The following is a 17,155-nucleotide window of genomic DNA, read 5'->3' as shown; positions in this document are numbered from 1 at the left end:
AAATGCCGTACAACATGAGGAGTGGCACTGACGATTTAGCAAGAGGGGGAGGCCTGCTTAAGAAACACAAAGTAAACAAAGAGGAGGAAAAATACTTTTGAGTTCAACCCAAACACGTCTCCCTCGCTCGTGCCCTGACTCAGCTGAGGAAGGTGTGTGTCGCAACCTGAAGCTTTGACATGCTCAGGCAGCAATACCGGGTTTTATCCTCTTCTAAGCCAGTTCAGTTCAGTGAAAGATGCAATTGTTTTTATTGTCAAAGTTTTGAAGGGAACTAAAAATAATTGCTCGTACCATACTACTTTTGGTACCTTTACCATATGTAACTGTTGTGATAGTGTAGTATAATGATTGATGATCCCTCGTTTCCTGTTAGAGATAAACGTTCAACCTGATTAAATGGCCCAGGAATTAGCATCTCATCCTCAAACTTTAATCTTCCAAAGTCCTGGAAGAAAATCCACGTCATCGTTTTCAAACGAGTAGCTTGTGAATGAAACACTCCATTATGAAAAAGTATCGTTGTGCAATGTTGTGATTATTTTTTGTTTTATAATTCACTGGTGAGTTATCTGTGTATAACACTACAGTTGTGCTCATAATACTAAAGGCATGTTAATTTCTGAGCACAACTGTATGTTGTCACCCGACTTTTGTCATGAGGTCCTCATATCCATATAGGCTACTTAAAATACATCTATATGTCACATTCTCCTATTCTCCTCTTCATTTTTATCTGTACACAGCAACAAGTTTGTTTTGCTAGCTCTTCCTGAATCAAGTCTTTGTATTAGTGGCAATCCTTAGCCAAACCTTGGCTTCGAACACACACAGCCTGTGTCCAAATTCACAAGGCTGGGTCCTCCGAAGGGCGAATTTGTCGGCTGCATGATGTCACTCCCGGCGCGACTCGACAACACGCATAGACTTACACATGAATGGTGTGTCAGTCAATGCGCTACCGACAAGCAACATTGACAATCCATTCATATGTAAGTCAGTGCGTCCTGTCGAGTCGTGCTGGGAGTGACGTCATGCAGCCGACAAATTCGACCTTCGGAGGACCCAGCCTTGTGAATTTGGACACAAGCACAGTCGAGTGCGCTAACCGCTAGGCTAAACGCTTAAGCCGACAGCCGAACAGCAATTAAGTCTCACAAGGAATGAAATCTGACTAATATACATTTCACAGGAATTGTCCTTTTCATGAGAATGGAGGGGAGAGTACTTAATTGAAACTATCGTGATAGATTGAGCATTTCTTTTTAAATGTTAAAACTTAAAATGAAGAAAACTTCAACAGATTTACTTTTTATGAGGCGTTTGGGTCCCAGACAAAAGCGGACTTCACAACTATCGAAGCTAAAGAGCAAGGCAGTCCACACTGTTCAATCCAGTGAAGACACCAATCCAGCTCTGTTTTAGGCTTTGGGAGCCTAATGGACATAGGCCAGCCAATCTCGGCATTACCTGGTGGAGACGCAAGTCAGATCAGACTTTTTGCTTCATTCCACAAAACAGTGAAAGGTGCAGTTGGTGAAATATATGGTGAAAGCACAAATAAAAAGACATGATCTGTATTCACCGAGATTGAATCCTCCATGTGTGTCTTTATGTACCAAAAGCAACTCCCTACTTCATCTTTTAGCCCAATGATAAGGACAAGATGAAGAGAAGAGGAAACCAAGAGCCTATTTTAAGCCACGCCTTATAAACATGTAAAAACCTTCATGTCCATACTGTAAGCTGACAGGTGTTTCATCTAAAACACAGCTTGCACATGATTTGGGGAAACTCCAGCGACCCTGAAGCATTCATTCAGTCTTCAGTTGTCTGAGACGACTCATGCTCCTGACACACAGCGCAGTTGGCCTGGTGTCTAATCACTGCATGTGTTCAAAAGCCTCAAACCACAGTAGACCCCCTCAGGCATGAGTCGCGAGTATACGGTCATGTTATTTCGCATACACACGACCGGGCTACTCATTAGCGGGTTTATTTGTCTCCTACTGTACATGTGTCTTCGTCAGCGTAAGGCTTGGCTGCGCATCAGTCACAGCCGTGCATGTACACACAGGCTCAGACTGGCAGACGAAACAGAGGGAAGAAGGGAAAGAAAAAAAAACAGACAAAAGCGCAAGCAGCAATTATAGATTTGTTGATGACTTCATGCTCACGTAAGCCAGCAACTTGTATCCGTGTGATGCGCTCAGTGGCCCGCAAGTCTTTGAGGGATACGCGAGGGCCAGTTGAGGAGCCCCTCTTTTGGCAACGTTCACCAAGATAAAATATGGGTATTTGAAAGTACACAGTATTCATTTCTTCAAAAGGCTGACCTCAAGATCACATATCCAGAAATAAAAGTTGGCAAACGTTCACATAAAATGTAGTTCTTCAATTTGGAGCGTAGAAAGCTCTGCCAATTTGGAAGTCTAACACACCAACTACTGTACAGGATGCCCAGAGGAGAAAAGGAAAAACTGCTCACAATAATCTATGTCTTTTCTGGGGGTGAGTAGCTTACTATTTGGATAATATTTGAAAACACAATTTCCAAATGAGATAAATCTTTCACGAGAGGCACAACTTGCTAGTTTGGCGACTATGTATATCTTGGAAGTCATACTTGGCATTCTTATGTAAAAAATGAGCAAATTATAGACGTGCGCCTTGAGACAAATTTGGATGATTAACCCAGCAAACCTCTCCTTGTCTGCTGTCCTCACTCTACTCTCAACTGTAGGGCTCTTCTTGAACAGCATTAAATTATCTAGTCACGCATTACCTGTTGTTAATTCGTTGTAACTTCAAGGACTGGCTTCCATTCAGTTTTGTTGTAACAAGGTCAATGCTACTGCTGCCAGAAAGTGGAAAGTCAGCAACATTTAACTTGCAGAGAAACATGTCAACAATGGGCATTTGACGCTGGTCGTACCCCCTCTTGCCAATCAATAAGAAGCAATTATTTTTTAGAATGATTGTTGCCATATATTTATGAAACCACAGTGTTGGTTAGGATTTGATTGTTGGTCATGTTTGTAACTACAGCGATACTGATAACCTTGTAACCCATTTCTTGGTAGCTTAAACACATCAATATGGGACGTTTTTAAGATGTGTTGGGTCAAAATCTTGACCCAACATTATTTTGCCGAATTTTGGCTGCCCTGCAGTTTTAAGCGTGTATTTGGTTAATTCTGTTCATTTTAGGGTGCGGTAGTTGCCTGATATGGAAAGTTTGTTACTAGTCCTTAATATTATCTCGATATTAAAATGCAATGTGTGTTTTCCCGCAGAAACGCTTTTTAGTTTAGGATAATCCTTTTTAACCCTTAAGCAATATAATCTCTCCAGAAGAGCTGAAAGACAGATGCACTTGAGTTCCAGCTAAACTTCTTCACATTAAACCAGTGCTTCTCAATTATTTAACTCATTTGCTCCAAATAACGTGTAAATATGTTTTTTTTTATGTTTTAAGTGTCCCAAAGGCGTATTTATACGTTTTTTTTTTTTTTTTTTTTTTTTATGCTACAGCAAACATAAGGCTTTGATGCAGCCTCTCAACTGCAAAGAACGGTTGCAGAAATGGTAGTTTTTACACAAACGGCCAGCAGGTGGCAGCAGAGCAAAGGAGATCAACCAGGGCCATCTAGAAAAAAAGCTCAATTACTTACAATTTTAAATAGATTTGTGAAAACTGATGAAATTTAGCTCTCTTCTGTTGCTAATTGCTGCAAAACGGAAACAGATAGAAACATACTTTTTTCCTGATGAAAGAAGAGACTTTAATCTTTCTTTTGATAGATTCCATGCTTTTATAGCAATAGAACACAATATTCTGTGGGCCTTGCAAAATCAGTCAAAATCTAGTAAAACAGCCGGGAGCGAACGGGATTGCCTCTGTGAAAATGGCTGGGAGTGAATTTAATGTTACCCAAGAAGAAGAAATTGTTTCGCACACCCCTAACTCTAAATAGTACAATTTATCTATAAAATTGTTCTAAGTACACTTTTGCAAAGGAGCTAATACTCCTTCCTCACTCTCTACCAGCAAGAGCACCACTGCCACCTACTACAATGGATGTGCAATTACACTTTATTGTAGTACGGCAAAAAAATAAAAATAATATATATATATATATATATATATATGAGCAAAATTAATTCAACATATACTGTAAGTAAATTAAGTGATGATCTTGGTCAAGGAAATAATTAACTATTAAGCTAGTAGGTCACGAACATGCTGTGTGTTAACCGCATTGTTTTTCGTAGTACACTCATTTTAACCTCACTTTCCTTCTTCAAGACAATTCTTAACAATCTAAATCATTCTCAGAGCTTAATTAATCGTCTAATCTGTTATTACGCATATCCACTAATAACAAGACTTCGACAGTTCCTCTCTACTGAGCAACTGTTGAAGTAATTAGCTGAATTTTGAATATCATAAAACTTTGGAAGAGAACAAAGAGATATTCAAAGAGAAACAGAGAGAAGCAGTGAGGGGGAAAAAACATAATTTCCAAGTGCAAGGCTCATTGGTGTGACTTATCACCTGCTGGTATCTGAGGCAGCAGCTAAATGACCCTACTTATTCTACGATAGCAGCAGGATGGCGACAGAATTAACAGACACATATTCAGGAGTGTCTCTTCCAGATGCACACACACATACAAAAACATACTTGATGGCCATAAGTGATTTGTCTTAGTCCGAGACCATTTTTCCAATTTTATCACCTTACTAAACAAAGATAAGGGGGAAATGATACGTGAAGACGTGATTGAGCGAGGGGATGAGGCATAAACGTGAAGTGCAAAGGAAAAATTCATTAATCTTGAGGAATTGGCACAGAGGAGAGGCTCAACGGGGGTGAAACTTTATTTAACATGCAAGATAGCACTTGTCTATAGCCTCAGGTAGGACGGAACCTAAGAGCTGAGCCACTTCAGCACTCCATCCAGCGGGAAAATTGCAGAGAAAGGGTTTTTCCTTGCAATGGAAGCTATTAATTATCATACACCCTCATACTTTGCTGGAATCATTAAAGTAAGAAACCTTCAGAAGGGGATGGGAGAATGTTATCAAAGTTAAAGTTTCTCTCTTTGGTCTTTTGGGCAAACACCTCGGAGTGTTTATACTGATGTTATCCATGCAGGTCATAGGTCAAGTCCAACTGCGCTGTTTTGACTCTGAAACACTGTGTGTTCACCCTGCTTCCTCTCCTCTAATCCCTGCCAGCTGTGTGTGTATACACATGTGTGTCTCACGTACTAATGTGTGTGTGAAGCTAACTTTGACATACAAACAGGAGACTGAGGGGCATATTCACTAAAGGTTTGTGTCGCCTTTGCACCGCGCTAACCGGTGAAAATGGAGCAATCCGGGAGCGCCTAATTCACTAAACACGCGCAGATGGGGAAATCCGTCACTAAGTGCGCTGCCAACCAGAATGTGCCATGTTATTTGCCTGTATGTAAATTGGGTAATTTGCATACATTTGACGCAAAATATGCCCATCCCAATGCAAATGAGACTCTGATATACAGCGTCTAATTCAGTGACGCCATCGCTAATAGCCACATGGAGTTTGCGTGACGCAAATAACGTTTATGGAAAGCATGTATTAACCTGCCGCACCATGATCATGACAGCAGTGCTTGGAGACGCATGGTGCACATCCCTCTCTGGCTGATCACGCAGAGGAGATAGAGAGAGAGAGAGAGAGAGAGAGAGAGAGAGAGAGAGAGAGAGAGAGAGAGAGAGAGAGAGAGAGAGAGAGAGAGAGAGAGAGAGAGAGAGAGAGAGAGAGAGAGAGAGAGAGAGAGAGGGAGGGAGGGGGACATTTTCTATGTTGGTTTAGGACATGTAACGTAACCCGGGCTGATCGGCAATGGTGGGGAGGCATCATTTTTGCGTGCCAGATGCATACTGTACGCCCACGCCAACCTCTGAATATATATTTTTTAAAATACGATTGCACCAATAATTTGTACTTTATGAATGAATGACGCCGTTGTCGTCCTCTTTGATCTGTACAGCTTAATTAATGGCGCCCTAAACGCTTACTCTCGGTCCAACCTCGCTTTCTGATAATGTCATCTTTCTCACAACTGTTACTATAACAACCATGTTCTTGGCGCAAATCCATTGCCATGTGTGGTAAATCAGGTGCAAATTTGCTCCAAGCTGTCAGTTTTGTGGGCGTGTTTGCGCCAATATATGATTAGAGCAATATCCTTAGTGAATAGGTGGATAACTGGCGCAAACTGCGGGTGCAGTTGTGGTGCAAAATTTCGCACTATTACCTTAGTGAATATACCCCTGAGTTGTGTAATGCTGTTCTAACCAGAAGAAAAATACCAACCTGTGGGACACACAGGAAGTTATTATCTATTCAATGACAGCTGGAGGACATAAATGTATTGGAATATTCATTTGTGTAACAGCAAGGGGTGGGATGAGGGGGGAATCAATCCTATTAAAAACGTAGCCCTTAATAGAGTTCCATTAAATTAGCTCTCTGAGTTGTACGCAAATGGCCACTTCAAAGTAGAGAGTGCATTGAGAGGCCACACTGTTTTCACCAGGATACAATTTAGACTGAATAAAGTCATGCTCTATTTTCAGCGTGGCCTGACTAGTGTGTTTTTTTTTTTTGTTTGTTTTTTAAAGACACCTGATACACTAACCCCCTTCCGCCATTTAGTTGGAGACACATTTGAAGAGCAGCATGCGTGGGAGGGGACTAGTAAATGGAGTTGTTTTGGAGGACTATGCGAGAGGTCAGACACCAGGATTGCACATCTGTCCCGCCACCACAGGGCTGTCTCCAGTGTGTGCGGATGTGTGTGCCTGGTCACTGATAAAAGTCTTATTATTACACACATAGTTATACAGTAGTACTTTAAAATTGACCATGAAGTTGGATTGAAAATTGGAATTCAGTCATTTCAAGCTTTCAAAAAAGAGCAAATAGTGGACATTAGGACAAGCTGGAAGTCCCAACAACAACAACTGAGCGATGTGCCATTAAATGGGGCTTGGTCTGGAAACACTAGAATTATGCAAGTTCCTTTTGGATTAAAAAAAATTCATTAAATTAGTTATTTTAAAATGTTAAAACGGTGCACATGTATAAATTTAAACAACTTAAAAATTTGTATTAATAATCTTTTTTTTTTAAACAATTATGCTGATTTTGTAATTGTGGAGTGCAATAATTGAAATTGTATTTGAATTTGGATTAAATGCACAGCCCTCGCACATAGTGTAAATATCTAAAGCAAACTTTGCCTTCAACTACCGAGTTCCATGAGATGCTTCAGGTGCATGTTCATTTGAGTCACATATAAGCTTTCAAATTTAGGTGTCCTTTTCTTTGATGTACTCTCTCGTGTCTCTTCACAAGCGCTGCCGATGATATAAAGACACCATCTTGACAAAAAAGTAAAAATGTAAGAAATCTTCAATTCTTGAACTGCGCCGCATTCAATCTAATCCCATCGCCTTCTAATCTTTCCCCTTATCCTCTGAGACGGTGTGACACCAAAGCTGCAGAGTAAGCATGTTGGAGCTGATCAAAACGTTCAGCTTGAAGTCTGGAAAGAGTTAACCCGTTGACGCCTGGCTGCAAAACTAGGTGTGTGAGGGAGAGATTTCCCAGTCGGCGCCTGCTAATTAGGCCAGAGTAAGTAGGGCCCGCTCGAGCTTGTCTGACGGCTGACCTGGAGAGACGGGATTACCTTCTCCAGCTGCTCTCCTCCACGCTGCCTCTCCTGATGCATCCTCATTAATGGACAGGTGGCATGGGGTGGATCTCTCACTCACTGCAACCAGCTGGACAAAGAACAGAAGTCACATAAATCCAGCATTGGAAGAAAACTAAACCTATTACATGCTGGCATACACTTCCCAGCCACAACGTTAGAGACACCGCACAGGATTTACACCGGTTACGTAAATACAAACATTGATGCTTATAAAATGGAGCAGATGTACGTGGTCTGGTCTGTGGCTGTACATGTGGATTAGGCGATGGTATTACTCACAAGAACAGTGGGTTTGTGGTCCAGGGATCGTGTGTCTGGTGTGAGCAGGCATGGTGTGGGTGTGTGCATAAACATTGCCCCGCAGTTGAAAGCATCTGCATGCAGATGAGCAACTGATGTGGGTGTGATAACCGTTAAAGATGCTCCAGTGAATTCCATCATACTGGTCTGCCTTGTACATCCCAGCAATTTGGCACTGACATGCCCGCATACATGGTCATTCTTTTTATTTTCTCTCTCACACACACCCTCTCCCCCAGCTAGATATGTGTCGACACCTGGTCTAACTCTAGCACACAGTGACATTTCTTCGGGCTGGAAGCTAAAAAACCCCGTAAAGTGAAGGTAAATAAATATGTCTTGTAAATTTGACACACCACAGAGTGTGTTTAACAACCATGCCAAATTCGATGGATTAGAGAAATCGCCAAGCCATATAAAATGAGGCTTTAAAGTTATGAAAAATCAAGACCTTCTCTCCAATGGAGCAATGAACATAATATATCCGCTTAAGGCAAGGTTGTCAAACGTACGGCCCGTGGGCCGGATCAGGCCTGCCAAGGGGTTTAATCCGGCCCGCGAGATGATCTTATACAGTTAAAAACAAAAAAAAAAGAAAAGAAAAAAAAGAAAAAGAAAAAGTAATGTCAGACCAAAATCAAAACATAGATTTGTAATTTCACAATTTCAGATGAGCAAATCAACTTGTACACAGAATTGACCTGGATGTCACTATTTTACACTCAATCTAAAGTTATGGTGTGTTGAAAAATAAAAACAGACCAACTCAAATCGAACATAAACGTGCTGAATACGACACACATTCAGCTACTGGTAACACAAACACATATGACATGGATTAACGTCCTATAACTTCATTAACTGCGCTACCCAATGCATTCTGGGAACAATATATATGCAAAACAGGTAGCTATGAGACGCTGGGGAAAGGGCAAAGTGTTGCTGCATTCCATTTGCATTTGTGTAATTATTTGGAACAATATATTTACAGTTGAGCCCCACTTTTTAAGGTTGGCCTGCACATCTGTGTATAGGCTAACTGACACCAATTGTTTTTAATTTATATACCATGATTTTATCTCTTTTTTTTTATGATATTTCCTTCAATGTGGCCCCTGAGCTAATAAGTTGGGACTTATTGTTCGAAGGTGAATAACTCTTTGAGGTGAGTTGTTCAAGCAGAAGGTAAAATTTGAATACGGTAACTTGAATTAATGTGGTAAGTTTTAAGAGTAAAAGCTGGCTCTTGTAAACACAGAACCAGATGTGAGAAATTTGCTCAATTTTTCCGATTCATCATTCGTCAGCACCCTGGGAACCTTTCCGTGTCCTCAGTCTGTCATTTTTTCAAGCCAAACTAAACTGTCTGTCATGTTATTTGAGCACCCTTCCGCCATCACTTTCTCACCACTATTTTAGGACCGACAGAGGTGGGCATTCTGACCGTCCACCACTCGTCATTCAACGTTGGTACTTGACCCGGTTAGTGACGATTACAGTGAAAACCCACTTCCGTCACTGCTTAGTCCGTCTTTTTTTTTTTTTTTTTTTTTTCGTCATTCGTCAGAAAACCGGTGTCTGTCAGGACTGACGGAATCAATGTGCTGCACATTAAGTGCCTGCAGAAATAAGTACTTTTAGATTATCTTTCAACTTAAAAAAAGCTATTGAGGAACCTTAATCTGAACAAAGGTGACTTGGCAGACTAACTTTGACCGCACGAGTCCAGAAAATTTGGCGACCGTACTCCACCATTGTTTGGAAGACGGGCGTAATCTCCAGAGGCAACTCCGAGTGAAATATCCCCTGTGAATCCGTGACAACAATCAGGCGACCGAAGCTGGAATGGAAAACAGGTCGGTATTTTTTTTTCTGACTGTGCTAACTATGTGAAATGAAGATGTATTTAAATTGCATGTGCAACATATTTTAATTGAATCATCATTCAGCTATTTGTATTTAATTTTACTATATTCAAGCACAATTTTGATGCTCACTGTAGTGTGCATTATCTTACAGTGGTACTGCTGTAAAAAGTTTGAGAACCACTGTACTAAACACTCAAGCTAAGCATGATGCCTTTACATACATCCACACACATAAAATCCAGCGTGAAAATGTAGACTAATAAAATCAGCAAAGGAATAAATCTCATAAATAAGTAAACAAAACAGCCCAACCTCCAAAGTCTTGTAAATTGATGTTTACACATTTGTGGCCTTCCCCCCCACCAAAGTTTGTTGGCGACCCCTGTGGAGCAGAAAAGATGCCATTTGTAGCATTTAATGTTTTGCTGACATGAGACATTTGCTGGCCCCAGCTTGTACAAAAGTCCCTGGATAAAGGGCTTTTCGCTTAAATCCCAGATAGCGTCCAACTCCAAGGAAGACTTAACTGGCGACTGGCAGCCTGCTTGGGAGGTGGGATCTTCTTTTTTAATTTTTTTTATTTTTTTATGCCTGGGCTTTTGGACTGGAGCTTGGGGTTGGCGAAGGGGGTAGGTAAATATTTGGGTCAGCAGCAGAGGTATAAGTGTGCTCCCCTTGGCAGGCTATGAGACCATTTGGAGTCAGCACGAGGGCCGAATGGTAACAAATTCCCTCGGATTTGGAATGAGCTGTGCTGGCCAGGCTTGCTGTAAAGATTAAATATCATGTAGGAGACAGTACATTTTCTGAGCGCGTGTGCAGTTGCCTGTTGGGGGGGCCCCCATGACTGGCACCATGCAGCTGCCCTTTGGACTTTTGTATTTGTGTGTGCGTCAAATATCCGGTGGTAAGGTCAGAGAATGCAAGCGCAAGAAGCTCCTACCCACACAGCTGCTCACCATACCGTCACCGGCACACACCGCACCTGTTTGCATGTGTTTTTTGTGTCTACGCATGCCATGTGTGTGCCAGCGCCATGACACACCGGAATAGACCAAACGCGAGAGCGTGTGAACGCAGCAACCTTTGTGCCGCTTCCTTTCCTGGTGACACTTTAACCCCCCCTGCACATCCTTCTCCACCCTCCACCAAGTCATATCCTTCCTTCCTGAAAATGTCGACTACTCTGTCAGCTCATTAGCTTCATCTCTGGCGGTGCGACGTGTATAATCTGCTCCAGTCTTAAGTGCTCATTAATGGAACTACACTGACGGTTTAAGCAGATATATTATTGGATTGATGCTGCAATGAAAGGCATAGAAAATAGAGGAAATTCTTTATTATCATTTACAAGTGAGGCCCGTGGACAACAAGACCACGATAAAGACACTGTAAAGTGAATTCAGAGATTTGCTTCAGTGGAATACAATGAAACCTCAAGTAATAAACTTAATTGGTTCTGTGAGCACGTTTGTAACCCGAAACTTTCATAATTCCAGTTTCCAATCAAAATGAATGTAAAAGAAATGAATCTCTTCCAGCCACAAAACCAAGTTACACTTTTTTTTTTCTTTTTTTTTTTGCGAGTTTGTGGTTAAAACTACATATAATGGAATACAAAAATAAGTTAAACAAAACACTTAGAATAACATACTATTTATTGCTCATTAACTGTAATTAAGAAGGTGGAAAAAGGAAGGAGAACTACAGCTCCACTCAAAAAAAAAAAAGTCTTCTTCCATATTAACATGGGAAAACTGTTTTTGTTTTTTGTGAAAGGTGTTTATTATTATTATTATTATTATTAGTAGTAGTAGTAGTAGTAGTAGTAGTAGTAGTAGTAGCAGTACAATATAATAAAAAATAAAAATAATAATAATTATTATTATTATCATCATCATCATCATCATCATTATCAATTTCTTTTCAAACTAGATGAAGCAATTTGCATGTGAATACTGAATGAAAACAGAAATGTGTAATGATAACGAATGAGGTGGAATGTTGAAATATGTGGAATGAGATGTTTTGGTATTGATTGATTTGAATGATATTGAACAATACTGAATGGTAGAAGTGAAAATGGGCAAAATGTTGGTGAAAACGAAAACAGTGGAATGAAATATATATATATATTGTGAAAAACTTGCAACATGTGGGAGAAAAATGCAGAATTTTTGGTATGTGGGAATTGTGGGGATGTTGAAAATCATTGCCCAAAGTGAACTATATGAGCTGAATTTTTTTTTTTTAATGTAGAATAAGTACAAATATTTGAATGTGTTACTGGAAATGAATGGGGAATTTGTGGATCCGAAATGTAGCTATGCGTTAAAAAAATAAAAAAAAAAAAGTTTTTCATGGGTGAAATATATATCAGATCCAATGGTAAGGTGAATTGAATGTGCTGAACGTTTTTAATTTTGAATAGGAACTATATGAGTCCTAACCCACAGATTCTGAAATTAACAGGGAATTTTGGGGTGAAAATGTGGGATTGTGGGAAAACAAATACTTTTTGATTGTCTCGCTCATGCTATCACCGTCGAGCTCTCTCCTTAACAGCACAGCACAGATCTTTACACTCATTTATGATAAGTGCTTCCGAACACTCCATTGAACAATTTCCTTTTTTTTTTTTTTTTTTTTAGAAACCATTCTGACTGTTTAGTGCTTTGTTTAGTTGAGCAGAAGTTCAACAAGCCGTCGTGAGACCTACTTTGCATTCATTCATGATACGCAGCTGCTTCTGAAAGCTGCAATTGGGTGAATGTATTGTGCGTCCGTGGAAGTTCCGCTTCGCGACATGGATGTAATTTGACGTGATTATATCGACATTAAACGTTTGTTGTGTTAATTAAAAAGATGCTACAATTTAATAAATAACATACATATTTGAGATGTTATTTTCTTAAGAAAATAAAAGGATTTTGGACTTCTATTAGGCTATCATGTCAATCATTTGTGATTGGATGTTAAAGGATCTGGAGGCGGAACTTCAGCCTACATAAACAATGGCTTTCCAGTTTAAACCATTTTTCTAAGAATTTTTTATGCACAACTCGTATGAGTCGTCACATTTGTAGCTCGAGGTTCCACTGATCATGTTCTTATTTGAGAATGGAGGCAACAGATTGAAACTTCACAATTTTGAAGCCACATTTTCATCTATTTGATGATTTTCTTTGGAGGTGTTAACAATCTTCTCTGTCTTGTATCCAATTCAAATAGTCATTGCCACTTTACGGAACTTGAAGTGAATATCCGTTTGAAACCAAGGCCTGAAGTGATGCTCTTAATTGGTGGAAATATTGTTAGAATGGGGTCAAGATGGCACCGCGTTACGAGCACATCATTATCTATTTCATGAATAAGACAGAGGGCAACGATATCACCGTCAACTCACATCCAGGAGCATTTCTCTTTCTTCCATGCGTGCACGCCGATGGCCAAGCAGATTAAAACATTTAGACAGCAGATGAAATGGGATCAATAAATAATGAGTTGGAAATGTCACGTGTGTCACTTTATCGTCAGCAGTTCATGCTGATGTGGTCGCTTATCGCTGGCCGCAAATTACTCACAGCACCAGCTATGAATAAGATTAGCTTTCTCATTTCCCTGAGAAAACCCCAATAAATAAAATTACATTATTGCACAATTTATTTCATACATTTCCATGCATCGCCTTGAGTAAATGTGACAGTCAGCAGGATTGCATCAAAGTAATGTAGATTTTGTCATTTCCTTAAATTCAGAGCAGAAAACATGTTATGACGGAGTAGATTTCCCTCCCTCCCCTTATCAGCAAAATGCTCTTATAAAAAAAAAAAAAAAAAAAAAAAAGGAGGCGGGAACAGCAATGTGAGTAGGCAGCACAGGTCATTTCACCACTAAATATAGTTATATTTCAGCACTATGGCCTGTGCGTTTATCATGTTGGCAGCAAAGAAATGTGTCACCTTTCTATGACCTCTGCTGATGAATATATTTTCATAAAGTAGATACCCAGTCAAATGTGCAATCTGCAGGATAAGTGTTACTGTGACAGCTTGACAGTCATTCTGCACAGTTGCCCTTTTGCAATAAGATTGTGGACCATTTACAATGTGCTGTTTACTGTGACACTCGCAAGAAAGTTAGCCAAATAGAAACTAGACACTTTTCCATTTGATGTTATTATGAGCTCCACTTTGCCATGTCTCTGCCAGGAAATGTGTAGTTGTTCAGTTCCTATTTCTCAATGATTATCATAATGATTGTGTTATCATGTAGAAATTTTTATTTCATTCCAAATGTTGCGTTAGCATCATTTTCGCTTACAGAATAGAGGAAATCACAGTTGAGAAAGTGTCTCATTGTCGAGCATTAAGTGTTGTTGGGGTTTACAATAGTCCAGAAGACTGAGATTAGAGTGAGCGGCCACATTTTTGACATGGGTGGCCCCTCTGGATCTGACCAAGTTGGGGATTTAGAGAAAAGGTCCTCATGTAGACTGGAGGAAAAGGAGCCTCTCAACAGGACAGCGCTGTCAGGTGACAAATGGTGCCTGAGGCCAGCCAAGTGCCAGAAATGGCCTCTTAATCAATCAGAGGTCACTCGGGAGGCTCAGTCCAGACTGCTCCCACCATGGGAGTCTGCCATCTGATGGAACACTCAATGCCAAAACATGGTACACAATCTTCTCTTCGAGTTGGTGTACCGCTGCTCCTGCAACTGTCATTAGCCACATTTCCACCAAATGGTCGAGTCAAAATTTGGAATGGTCAACCCACCACCCTGGGTATGTTGGAAAATGAGGTGACTTATCCCAAACAGCCAACTGATCACAGGGTTGTGCTGTAAAATGTGAAAGATCACAGGTTCTTTTGATTCCATTTCACACATTTGACGATGAGGGAGAACTAAATTTTACCACATAGTGGATTTTTTTTTTTTTTGGCTAGTTAGTTACACATATTAATTAACCACTGGGAATATGACCTGTCATGAATATAGTGTTAACTTTTCAGTCATTTTCGGTCATTTTAAACATTGATTATTTTATTTGGTTTATGGTTAGTTCAATATTATACTGATTAACTTCATACAAAAAATTTTTGTGGCCAAAAGTACAGAACAAAATTATTGTTTCATACTTTTCTCATGGCTTAAAAATGCTCATTAGGTACAAAATTATTATTTGTACTTATTTCATGGCCTAAAAAGGGCCATTAAAGTACAAACTTATTATAAATAAATATAAATTAAAAAAAAAACTTGAAACACTTTGAAATGTACCGTAAGTTTAACCCAACCCTATCCAAAAAAAAAACTCAATTGTAGACTGTTTAAAATTAATAGCATGTTGAAGAGACGTGTTACATGAGTACTCATTCCTGTACACAGCCAAGGATATGAATACATATGACACGCTCCTTTTGAGCTATGTGCCGGTGGCAATGTTAAGAAGCGTCCATGCTTTCCATTACATTTGATGGGACAGTCACCCCTGCCAACATGGCCGCCATGTAGACCTGTCTATGAGCCTATTTTAGTGTGCATTCGGTAATACACTCTGAAGTTCGTTCACTACACGGAGAGTACGTATGTTTAGGGAGGCATAGTGTGCTCAGCTCCAATTAATTTCCGAACGCACCAGTGTGTGAGAGTACCCTTAACCTGCCATGTCCTCTGATGATCTTCTGGGAAATAGTTGCAATAAAACCTCTCCACCAGAGGTGCGCTGGCCTCAAGCTTGTAACTCCCCCATCCTTGACACATGGCCATCTGCACTGGCATTTCTGTTAGTAAATAAGGGAGTGTTGCACAGGGCAGCCCAACCTTAAGGCCAAGCCCTTTGCATTCTCCTCTACAACCAGAGGCCCACCCTTTGCACACCCCCTGGGGTTCACCGACACACTGCGGGGTCCCAAGGGAAGCGTGAGGCTCTGGCGGTAGCACGGCCCTTCTGTTCTTTATCTCCAGCCCCCTCACTTCCCCTACCATCACTTTATATCCCACCTACATTTATCCATCAACCTTCCTACCATGAAGAAATTAATCTCTCCAGACCAACTGGTGTCAAACACTTTCACCTGTCTGTCAAACAGTACATTAATCACTGTGATTAAATAAAAAATACAGTATTTAACAATAAAAGAATATGAATGGTTGTTCTAATGTTAGGACTTTGATGTAGGGAGAATGAAAGCACTGGCATTGTGTCACGTTGCCATTACACCCCCAGTAAAACTGCTAATCAATACAGCCATCAATCACCAGACACCCATCAATATATCTATTCACCCATCCTGACTCTCAGTACCTCCGTCCGAGCAAACATTGAACACATTGATTTGTCCACCACCACCCTCCTCTCCCACTCATGGGCTTCATGCTGATTCAGTACTCATCAAGGGTACCGCGACAGCACAGAAATAACCCAGGAATGAGATGAACATCGACAGAAAAGGTATTAAAAGTCACAGAAACGGAACGCACGGGTATAGCAATTGATATTCAATACAAGTGGGGGACAAAACTAAGAACTCTACAAGCTTTTTCAAAAAAAAAAAAAAAAAGGAAGAGGGTGGAACGAGTGCGGGGGGACAAAGACATGGAAGAAGTGTCAAACTAGGATCAGGGGGATCAGCAGTGAAAGCTAGTGTTTCCTCTACAAGCATTCAGATGCAGATGCAATCATGCAACTTTCACAGCTCACAATGGAGGCTGTCCGGAGTGTGGGGAGTGTGTGTGCACATGCGAGTGGGTGAGGACCATCGCGTACACAAAAGCGATTCTCACACATCTGCTAACCTGCATCTCAAATGGGGTGCAAATTGACCTCCATTGTGCCACCATGCAGACCTGGCTGGAGTGACCTGACACCTCCGATGATAACCTCATGCAACACAGGAGCACCCGCCCCGTTGCTGTTTACATACATGACGCCTGACGACTATGTAAATGGTGCAGACAAGAGAATATTCAACATTACAATGTTTACAGTATAACAATGTGTTTATTTTCTGGCTCTGCAGTGAAGGTGTCCTTCACCAAGGACAAATTCAGGCACTTTCAAAATCAATGTTCAAGCATTTCCTGAAGAGGTGGTAAAGTCCTTATTTACTGTACATGACTTTATATGCTATTAAATGACCACAGTTTTTGAACAGTACATCACACACTTGACAAATTTCACTTTTCTCTCATTGAAACCATGCTAGATAG

At 40.5% G+C, this 17,155-nt stretch overlaps 1 long non-coding RNA gene across 2 annotated transcripts in view; it reads right to left on the bottom strand.

The window, feature by feature from the left end:
• The window catches only part of LOC144017622 (uncharacterized), a 200,358-nt gene that overhangs the window by 125,750 nt on the left and 57,453 nt on the right, over positions 1-17,155 (bottom strand). For both annotated transcript variants that reach the window (XR_013283222.1, XR_013283221.1), the window contains exon 2: positions 7,749-7,842. This is a non-coding gene — a long non-coding RNA (uncharacterized LOC144017622). The remainder of the gene's footprint in view (positions 1-7,748; positions 7,843-17,155) is intronic.

The sequence above is a fragment of the Festucalex cinctus genome, chromosome 4 (genome assembly GCF_051991245.1).
Source record: "Festucalex cinctus isolate MCC-2025b chromosome 4, RoL_Fcin_1.0, whole genome shotgun sequence".
Lineage (NCBI taxonomy): Eukaryota > Metazoa > Chordata > Actinopteri > Syngnathiformes > Syngnathidae > Festucalex > Festucalex cinctus.
Note: the sequence above shows the minus strand (reverse complement) of the source record. Positions and strands in the feature narration are given on the sequence as shown.